A 12,513-nucleotide genomic window follows, 5' to 3' on the forward strand; every position below is an offset into this window, starting at 1 on the left:
CTAGAAATACAGACGGAGAAGAAAAGCCACCCCATAAAGCAAATAGCACGCTGTGCTAATGGGTCTCTCTCTAGTATCATAACATAGTTAGGTAGGGGTTTGAATCCTGCAAATGCTGACTGTGTATGTGTGCAATTCTCTTTGAAAGGAGTGGCCTTTTTGAAGACTGGGAAAACACACCACAGATGTACATTCCTCTTTGGAAAGACTGATGATGCCACCACCCTAGAAATACAGATGGAGAAGGAAAACCCCCCAGTAAAGCAAAGAGCGTGCTGTGCTAATGGGTCTCTTTCTAGTATCATAACATAGTTAGGGGTTTGAATACTGCAAGTGCTGACTGTGTGTGTGTGTGTGTGTGTGTGTGTGTGTGTGTGTGTGTGTGTGTGTGTGTGTGTGTGTGTGTGTGTGTGTGTGTGTGTGTGTGTATCACTCTTGGTCAATGCAGTGTGGGTCTTGCTTTTACTATGTTATGACATATTATGATTACAACAGTAAGTGCATTGCACACATCAGGTATATGCGTTGCAAATATATGTGTACATGTTCCCTTAATCAGTACATAGGTGTGAAGCCTGCATACTACATGAATACATTTGTTGCCATTGACAGGTTGTGCCGCAACTTCTCAGATCGTAGGTCACATATGTATGTATGTGACAGGCCCATCCACTGTCGTGATCCATGGCCAAGGTCATCTGTGCAACACACACCCATGACAGTTACTTTACAGTAGTGTGAGTGAGGGTACATGCCTGGGGTATATGTCAGGCATGTTCATACACAACCACGACTGACAATAATGGACAGTTTTTATAGGTGTACAACCGCCTTGTGTATATGCATCCAGGCCTCCAATGTCTCATGTGACACACCTTGGGACTCCACAATACCTATGGATATGTGAATACCAAGGGACACATGACATAACATGAGGCTGTATGTACACATTGGTACCCAACATACATGTTGAGGGCTACCACCTATGTGGTACTGACGGGATAGTAAGTATAGTACATGTGGATGACTATGCCATATCCGGCTCACAGTGATACAGCATGTATCACATGACAGGCATCTGTCTGTATGATATCCTTATGTTGGATATGTGTCCCATCCAGGGAATGGATTGTAGGCCACTGTATACATTACCAGATGTGGATGGACACATCCCTAGTGTGTTTGCATGTACCTAAGGGGGCTATATGCCAAACAGGTGTGGACACAGGAATGGGTGGTGGTAATTACCACTGGTTAGTGTTATAGTGTAGCACCGGAAGGATACAACTGTTACTGAGTTCCCTACAACTGTGTGTCATTTGTCAGGACAACATCCAATGATTGCTTATAGTCATGCTGTTGAGGTTATGTGTACTGCCAGACCGCAAATCATTGACAGATACTAACAGTATCACCCACAGCATGGTGTCTACCCATGTCATACACACATGTCTACCCATGTTAGTACATAACTGTAGTAGAATGCATACTGGCCAATGAAAGATACTGTGACATGTTCACTATGTGTACAACAGGGTATGCCACATGTCCCATGTGCCCACTATGCACGTACATACAGACAGTGTGCACCCATCATGTTCACAGATGTACACTTGCTAATCTGTACTGCACACATCACACACATACTGTCCACTCACTAACACATGCTGGCAACACATTACATGTCAGTCAAGTGGCACATGGGTGGACAATACATAGTCAGACCTAACAGTGGTGTAAACAATGCTGCATTGACAATCAGAGCTTTGATGAATAATGTCTGCTGAGATATACCTACAAGGATGTCATTACACTTTCCTGTTGACAACTTGCTAATATTGCTACACTGCTATAGTGTCACCCTGTGCATCAGCACCATGTTAGCCTGTTCCTCCATCAATGTTACAGATGACAGGAGGCAACACAGGTATCATCATATGCACAGGGCGGTTTGTTGTTTGCCAGTGCCTGACATTGACCCATCCAATCGACATGTGTGTGTGTGTGTGTGTGTGTGTGTGTGTGTGTGTGTGTGTGTGTGTGTGTGTGTGTGTGTGTGTGTGTGTGTTTGTGTGGGACAACAGTACAGCATGGGCCAATGTTGATGTAATGTGTGTGTGTATATGTGAGCCCTAGTTGTTTGGTTAATGTGTGTGTGTGTCTGCATGCACACAGCTCCACCATGTGGCTGCCATATACAGTAGTTTGTGGGATAGCCACAGACTGTACCTGCTAGGCCATACAGATTACTGTCTCTGGCCACGGACACAGTACCTGTGCCTGGCAGGAGTGCTACGGACAGTATCGGGTACCAACCTTGACTGGGTACTGTCCTCAGAGGTAGAGGTGGGATGACTGGACCCATGTCCCTGCTGAGAATGGCCAGAGCCACGTGCACGTGGTCTACTGGGATGGTCAATGGACAGGCCATTACAGGAGCAGCTGTGAACCGGGGGCCATCCGCAACCACCGCCAGCTGTTGCTGTTGCTGGCATGCATCCACATCAACGTCGCAACCGTCCCGCACGGTCCTGGCTCATGGATGACATATTGTGGAGGGCATCTAATGTCTCCCCCCAAAGTCTATCAATGACCTCGGTGTACATCCAGATGGCACCGGCAAGTTCACGGATGCTGTCATTGATAATGTGCCCTCTGCGCCCTAAGTCCCTGCCTGGTGTACCGTTCCATACGTGCCTGAGCCTGCATTACAGCCCGGAACATACTGGACATTGTAAGACCAGTGAGGGCATGCCTGCCAGAAGCAATATGACCAGCGGTGCTCCCCCAAGAACCCCTGGACCTCCGCCTATGTGGTACCGTTCCAGGAATACGGCTATGGCTGCTGTGAGGGGATGCAAATGCCATGGGTACCACACTCTCCTGGTCAGTGCCAACTGTATGCTGTCCCTTGCCTATGGCCATTGGTGGTGAGGGATGTATTGGCAGTATGAGTGTGTGCATAGATGGGGTTAAACGCTGTGTACTGTCGATTGTGGATCAACGACAGACCCTGTCAAACCTCCCTGTGTCAAAATACATGTCTCATCATCAGCACTATTCGTGGCAGTGGCTTCAGGTTCCCTGCTGCATTCGGCCAGCCCTAACTCAGCAACTGTGAGAAGAAGACATGAAACACACTTTACGGTCTACACATGAACACTTGCACACATGCACACATGCATACATGCACACATGCACACATGCACACATGCGCACATGCGCACATGCACACATGCACACATGCACACATGAACAGTAATACACTCCTCACTACAGCACATACACACACACACCAGCAATCCAACACATACTCTATAGTGGGTGAAGGTGGGTGTCAGTATCACAAGGTAAACAGTCACCACACACGTGTCAGCATGCAGAATATGTGTTGCACAAGACCATACTGTGCAAGTGTAGATGCCCCAATGTAATGGCAGTATACATGGCTTTGTTGCAACTGTGTCATTGTTCAGTGATTGGCTACACCCTGGAACACAATTTGTACATGGACACAACATTGCTGTGCAGGTATTATCAGCTCTGCAATGCCCTGTGCACCATCACTCACATGTATACATGCCATGGCTGCATGTGTTATCTGTGTGACACATAGATATCAATGTCTGAGTACAGTGTCTGTGTCCAAAGCAGATAATAGTGGGCACAGGTGTAGCACATGCATGCTATGTACACACACGGGATGATTGCTGCATGTTGACATGAAGGTATCCCAATGCTCTAAATGGCCAGTGTACAGTGGCTATGGTGAGTGTGGGACATATTGCAGATATGTCAGTGCCACACATGGCATGTCATGCTACACGACTGCAACATTAAACACCACACATACCCAATGTGTGTCAAGTGACCTATACACCCACTAACATTCCAGGACATATATGTGACACTTTGTTTGGATGGCGACTGCTGTGCATATTGTGTATACTGGCATATGTAAGCACACACACAACATGCTATGCATATTGTGTATAGGTGCATATGTTTGCACACGCACAGCATTGAGGTGAAAAGCAATGACTGCTATGAGTAGTACTGTGGTCACTGTAACTGGATGGGATGTAGTACCCTGTGCCATCATCAACATGCATCCTGTGGTCACTCACAGCTACTAATGTGTGCTAGACCACTGCCTAGCATGCTGTACCTGAACTGCAGTGCCATGGCTATGTTCACAATTATCTGGCATCTTAGGCTTTTCAAAGCCTATCTTCACAAAAACATGGCACCCAGAGGCCTTCGTATTAAACTTCACCCTCTAGTAGGCAGATCTGAACAAAGGCTTACTGATGAATGGGATGAGGCACTTAGAGACGGTTCAATGGTCTTTGTTAAAATATTAGCCTCTTATTATGAAAGGACCATTGATCTATGTTTATCAGAAGTTAAAGACTTGAGTACTGAGTGTAAGAAATTCCAGTCCAGTATCAATTATCAGGAGCTGTTGGACAGGTTGTCCAAGGAACTTACCACATATGATAAAACTATCAGAGATAGAAAAATAAAGAAATTTAACAGAGATGTCATGGATTATGACAAGGGACATCCCTTTCAAACACAGAGAACTGTGAGATTTCAAGATACAGTTCCAGGTATGACCAGAAGCAGGACAAGAAAAAGACCCAGGTCTATACTAAAAAACAGAGACCAATTCCATACCAGTACATCAGGGGAGGAGTCATCTTACACTGACAGTGAGGGTGGAACAATAGCCAACTCACCTCTTAAAAAGAAAACCAACACTCAATACCCTTTAGGCATGGGAGGCAACCCAGAGGGGGTAGGAAACATACCAACAGAAACAGGAACAGATTCTATGACGGGACTGATACAATCTCTACTGAAATAATGAATACACAATTTGATAATGTTCTCAATTTATCTGATTATGTTCTTACGGATGATCAACACCAAGTATTGAATAAAGGATTGAGCTTTGTCCCAAGTTTTTTCTCTGATCAATATCAAATTTCATTAGATGTGATTGACTACTGTGGTAGACTTAACCTCAAGATATTCTTTTCTGAACAGGATACCTCTACTACTCAAAGATCTTCTGATATTGTTTTACAAAAATCCACTTTTCAACCTCCCATGAATAAAAACATGGCTATTTTCCAACAGGCTGAACTCAAAGATCTACATTTTCCCCTTTTTGAAGGTCAAATTAGTCCAGATAATATTACTCCTGCAGAAAGGGTGGCATTGTCAGAGCTGAGATCAAATCAGAATATAGTAATTCTTCAAGCGGATAAGGGAGGAGCTGTGGTAATTCTCAATATGGATTATTATGTCCAGGAGGGTCTCAGACAATTGTCCGACTCCCAATGCTATATGCATATGGGTATTGACCCCACTAATAAATTCAAACAGGAGATTGATTCATTCTTACAAGCAGCACTAGATGAGGGTATTATTACCAAAAAAAACGTTCAACATCTTCAGGTTAAGGATCCATCTAAACAAATTCTATACTTGCTTCCTAAGATACATAAATCTATCACACATCCCCTGGGTAGGCCTATTGTATCTGGCCATGGTTCACTCACAGAACCACTATCTGTATTCTTAACACAATATCTTAAACCTCTGCTTTCACAGGTTAGGGCAAGAATTCAGGATACCACCCAATTTTTGAAAATCATTGAAGACACACAGCTTGAGCCGGAATGGTTGATGTGTACATTGGATGTCAAATCTCTGTAAACCAGCATACCCCACTGGGCAGGGCTTCAAGCTTTAGAATATTGGCTAAACAAAGCGGAACTATATTCACCAGGTTTCAATACATTGCTTATCTGTATGTCCGAACATGTCCTTAATAAAAATGTATTCTACTTTCAAGGGGATTATTACTGGCAACTACAAGGTACGGCCATGGGGGCTTCTTTTGCCCCAATTTATGCAGATCTTTTCATGGCCTACCTGGAGGATGCCTTATATACAATCCCCTACACAATATATATCTAGTAGAAATGGACATATGGCGGAGATATTTAGATGATTGCTGGATGGTGTGGCGTGCGGATGCTAATTACCTTAAGGAATTTTTGGAATATCTTAACAACAATATTTGGGGAATTGAGTTTTCTATCACATCGCACATGGATCAAATAGACTTTTTAGATGTCACAGTGTATCGAAACAGGGACCATACACTTAATACTAAGATCCATCGTAAATATCCTCAGTTTAATTCATTGCTCCATGCCTCTAGCATGCATCCACGCCACACCATCCGCAACATCCCTAAATCTCAATATTTGAGAATTCGTGGGATCAATTCCTCAGAGGTGGATTATACCAATGCCAAATCAGACCTAAAGAACAGATTTTTAGATAGAGGATACTCTATATTTGACATTGAATCTGCTAGAGTTTGAACAGACAAACAGGAAAGGCATACATTGTTGGAATACAGGGACCACAGCAATAATCCTAAGGGTGACAATATTAGGCTCATTACTACCTTGGGCAAGAATCATCAGATTGTCAGGAAAGTTATCAATAATAATTGGAATATTTTATTAGCCAATGACTATCTTAGGGGGATCCTTGGAAACCAATGCTCATTTTCATTTAGGAGAGGCAAAACATTGGGAACTTTATTTTCTCATTACAAACAAAAGGAGAGTGGTGGAGCTAAGTACAAACAACTCACCATTACAGGGGATGAGTTATTGGGGACGTTTCCATGTGGACATTGCATTTCATGTGCCCAAGTTAATCAGCTTAAACAATTTACCAGCTCTAACACCAGTAAAGTATATGATGTCAGAGTTTTTGGGAACTGTTCCACTAGTTGGGTGATATACTTGGCGACTTGTCAATGTAGTTCCTTCTATGTGGGTAAAACCTCACGTTCATTGAGAATAAGGATAGGGGAACATCGAAGTGATATTCGTAATAAAAAACTGTCCAATGCTTTATATCAACACACTATAAAACATCCATCTGCCAAATTTATGTTTACTATTATAGATAAAATCACTGGAAATAGACACAACCAACTAGGATGGCAAAGCATACTTAGTCACAAAGAAAAATACTGGATCATACATCTTGGTGCATTATTTCCACCTGGACTGAATGACCATTTATGATCAGTCCACACATTTTCATGTTACTAAATACCTTTTTTCTGCTGATTCAATAAAAATTCAATGATAAGGTTTAAACAAATATCTTTTTTATATATGCATTTTTGTCAGATGCACCATTTCCATTTCCTTAGGGTTGTGATACATTATTGTATTTGTAGACAATGATCTGTAATCCATGGTGTTATTGTATGCTTTGACAAGCAGCTTTTTTGTATTTCTGTGTTGTTATTATTATTTTTTATATTCATACATTTTTATATTCATACATGATTTACAACTCAATATGAATAAGTTAAATATATACCCATGTGGCTATAGATGTATATCTCTTTATATCAAACTGTTATTACAGTTAATTGAACAACCATGCCTTATATATGATAGCTCTATTTCTATTGGCTATGGGCTATATAAATACATGACTGGGCTGCTGGTAAAATGTCTTTTTGTTACTCACTGAAGAAGGCGACAGCCGAAACTAGTCTGAGTATAGTGTTTTACTTTTCGTTTAGGACATTATTTGTCCTGTCTGAATTATACCTCGAAATAAAAGATGGATCTACCTATGCTGGCCTTTTGGTGTTTATATATATATATATATATATATATATATATATATATATATATATATATGTATATATATATATATATATATATATATATATATATATATATATATATATACATATATATATATATAGAGAGAGAGATATATATATGAATATATATATACATATATATATATATATACATACATACATATCTATATATGTATCTCTCTCTCTCTACATATATATATATATATATATATATATATATATATATATATACACACACATACCTATATATATCCAGATATATCTATATATATCTGTATATATCTATATTTCTCTATATATATTTATATATATATATATCTATATACCTACATATATCTATATATCTATATATCTGTATATCTACATATCTGTATAGGTACATATCTATATGGCTGTATATATGTATATATCTATATATATATATATATACATATATATATATAGATAGCTATATACATATAGATACATATATATAGATCTCTCTCTCTCTCTCTCTCTCTCTCTCTATATATATATATATATATATATATATATATATATATACATATGTATATATGTATATATATATATATATATATATATATATATATATATATATATTTATACATATATATATATATACACATACTTGTAAACATCCATTGCTGTACATATACATGCACATATAGGCACATATACTGGCCACCTTTCATGTTGGGAATATCAATCATTAAACAGTTGTGAGACATACAATTTTGTAACGATATTGCACAGTGTTGTGCGGAATGCATTTTGCTGTCCTCAGGCCGTATAGCTGTAGCAGGCCTCACTGTCTCAGTCCCACAGCATTTAACCACCACATGACATATACCTGCACTGCTTGCTGTTTTCAATGCCACACACTACAACCTACATACATATGTGCACATAGCAACCTTCAACTACATATATATGTCTAGCCTTCACTAACAGTTGCCCTATGCACATCTGCATTTACATATAGATATGGACTTCGCACACATATGGAGGGTTCACTGTATGTACAATACCCTTCAGACACATCATTCGCATCCCACCAAATACATATCTGTTACATACCTTACCTTTGTATTTCTTATCTCTGTCTGTTGTACCAGTTGACGTTTATTTTTCTTTTTAATTATTTTTTTTTTATGGTGTCTCCAAACACCTCTGTTTGTTTGCTTGTGTTTGTTTGTCTGTCTGTCTCTCTCTCTCTCTCGCGCTTGCTCGCTCTCTCTCTCTCCATAGGCTGCAATGATATTATTGCATGTGTGGACAGCAAGTACAGGCTGCTTTTGTAGGTATCTGCACATGTGCATGTGATGGCCTCTGCACCAATTGGTGCCCACCATTTAGTAATTGCATGCAGCCTGCTGTGTGCTAATTGCAGTTCTCACTGTGATTTCAGGACAATGCTATAAAATGATAGGTTAGGTAGGTGTAGGCCTTTCAGTTCTGCAAGGTGGGGACCATGCTTGTTTGCTGTGGACACTGTTGTGTGAATCAGAAGGTTGGTATATGTCTCATATCTGCAGCTGGGCTGTAGCCTGTGAAATGCATGTTGTACTGAAACCTGACTGTTGCTTCTTCAAGTACACTCTTCTCAGTGTGTCAGTTTACTCACACCTCCTAATGCAAACACTGGATACATGGGAGTATGTACTTTCTTTTGGAATTAGGGAATTAACTGGCATACAACAGTAGTTATTGCAATGTATTCCTATGGCTTTCCTATTTTCCCTTTACATTCACTCCTTGTAATGCATGTTATATTTCTTTATTGCAATGTATTCCTATGGCTTTCCTATATTCCCTTTACATTCACTCCTTTTAATGCATGTTATATTTCTGTCTGTCTTGAAATGTATTGCTCTGGCTTTCCTATTTCCCCTTTACATTCACTCCTTTTAATGCATGTTACATTTCTTTCTTGCAATGTAATGCTCTGGCTTTCCTATTTCCCCTTTACATTCACTCCTTTTAATGCATGTTATATTTCTGTCTGTCTTGAAATGTATTGCTCTGGCTTTCCTATTTTCCCTTTACATTCACTCATTTTAATGCATGTTACATTTCTTTCTTGCAATGTAATGATCTGGCTTTCGTATTTCCCCTTTACATTCACTCCCTTTAATGCATGTTATATTTCTGTCTGTCTTGAAATGTATTGCTCTGGCTTTCATATTTTCCCTTTACATTCACTCCTTTTAATGCATGTTATATTTCTGTCTGTCTTGAAATGTATTGCTCTGGCTTTCCTATTTTCCCTTTACATTCACTCCTTTTAATGCATGTTACAGTTCTTTCTTGCAATGTAATGCTCTGGCTTTCCTATTTCCCCTTTACATTCACTCCTTTTAATGCATGTTACCTTTCTTTCTTGCAATGTAATGCTCTGGCTTTCCTATTTCACCTTTACATTCACTCCTTTTAATGCATGTTACATTTCTTTCTCGCAATGTAATGCTCTGCATTTCCTAGTTCCCCTTTACATTCACTCCTTTTAATGCAGGTTATATTTCTGTCTGTCTTGAAATGTATTGCTCTGGCTTTCCTATTTTCCCTTTATATTCACTCCTTTTAATGCATGTTACATTTCTTTCTTGCAATGTAATGCTCTGGCTTTCCTATTTCCCCTTTACATTCACTCCTTTTAATGCATGTTATATTTCTTGCAGCACCAAGTTATTGTATATCTGCTGCGGCTTAGTGGTATGTCATGCAGACTGGTGAGTCCAAGGTCTAAGGAAGACAACAGTCGAAACCGCTTATCGGATATCTTCAAGGGACAGTTTTGAAATTTTTATTTTTCATTTTATTTTGAAGTCGAAGTTTTATTCGTATTAAAGGACTACATTTTAATTGGAACACTTGTGGATTTCGTTGATTGGCCATCCTTGGGTGGATTTTCTGTCTTTTTTCTGCCTAAGGTGTGGGGTTTGGGACTGACAAGGATACTTTATTTTGCTGCTGAGCAGTACAAGGGCCTTGTCATACAGAGTGACTAAGGCACTTTTCAGCAGTTGTAAGCGGGTTTGCGCAGGTTTGCACGATGCTTAGTGATGCTTAGCTAAGCGCACACTCACGCACTCACGTAAAGCGTTGCTAAACTCTGGGCAACTGTATTTAGCTAGGTAAAGCACTGCTGAAATCCTTATATCAAATCAAAATTGGTCATATCTTACCATTCCACATAACCTGCTGGTAAAGACCCACAGAACAAGATTTGTGTTATGGCATTCCTATTTTCCCTTTACATTCCCTCATAGTAATGCATGATATATTTATTACAGCACCAAGCTATTGTATACCTGCTGTGGCTCAGTGGTAATTCATGCAGTCTAGTGTGTCCAAGGTCTGGGGTTCGAGACTGATAGGGGTATTTTATTTTGCTGATGAGCAGACTACAGGCCTTGTCATACAGAGTGACTAAGGCACTTTTAAGCAGTTGTAAGTGGGTTTGCGTGAGTTTACGTGATGCTTAGCTACGCTTATCTATGCTTAGCTAAGCGCACACAAGCGCACACCCGCTGACTACTGCTTAAAAGTGCTTACACCCGCTAACACCCGCGCTAATTTCTTTTAAAGAAAAGAAAATGGGGAAATAGGAAAGTGGTGAAAAAGGGGACACAGACGGTAGGACAGTAGGAAAATAAGCTTGGGATGTGCAGGAAGGATGTAGGAAAGGCTCATAGCTGCCTAATTCTTTACCAGCAACAGCTGTGCATATGTTTGAAATTTAGAGTGAGATTTAAAACCTTCCACCCCTGAGAGAAGGGTGAGGACAACATAGTATGTAGTACAGCCAATTGTAATTATAAGTTTACATGTCCAGCAGACATGTGTGCGAAATGGGCAGCTATGTATGGGGCGTAATTTTTTTGTGGGTACAGATTGCCCTTTCTTTTTTTTTTTTTTTTCAGGTAAGAGTGGAATGTGAGGTAAAGGAAGTAGAAATATTGGGGGAGGTGGGTTGGGGAGGTTAACAGACAAGAGAAACAAGACGCATACAGGGGTGGAGTATGACACATGTGGTGGGTAAACACAATTGACGGGGACAGATGTTTGGATATCGCAAGCCCATGAGCCCACAGATGGCAACAGTGGAACTGTGATCCCCACCCATGGGCAGTTACCACTGCACCTTCACAGCCCATGCCGAGTCTGTGCTGGGGGCTGGATAGGAGGGGCAGGCACACCCGTGAGCTGCGCCACTCTCTCCTCGAGCTGGCGTAGGGGATCAGTCACAGAATGCCTGATCTCACTACACACCACAGCCCGGACCCTTTGGAGGGTGAGTAGAGGATCTCCTCTGGCCACGCTTGCAGAGGGGGGGTGAGCCCCATCCCCTGCAGCACTTCCACCTGAAAGTGGCACAGGGCCACCGGAGGAGGAGGTCCCAGGCTGGGCACTGGTGCCAGGTGCAATTGCCAGATGAGGTGGGAGAGGTGGGTCTGCTGGGACCCGCCTTCCCAGTTGTCCTATGTTTAGCAGTATTTAATGGCATTTTGGGTTAGTAACAAACAACACCATTCCAAATTAGTTGTAACAACATGCATTAGTATTCCCATTAACCAAACACACATGAATTCCAAATGTTGAACAGCAAGCATAACACATGCATATTTAGAACAACAGTGGACATTCCAACAGCATGCAGGGTTGATTGGTGGCAACAGGCCATCAGGTTTGGATATGTGAACAGGGCACATGCATCAACGTACAAGCAGATATGTATAAACCAACAGGACAAATGTCCATAGGAATTAATTGTGAATACACATACCCAG

This window comes from Protopterus annectens, chromosome 10.part0 (assembly GCF_019279795.1).
Source record: "Protopterus annectens isolate FY-2018-M chromosome 10.part0, PAN1.0, whole genome shotgun sequence".
Taxonomy (NCBI): domain Eukaryota; kingdom Metazoa; phylum Chordata; order Ceratodontiformes; family Protopteridae; genus Protopterus; species Protopterus annectens.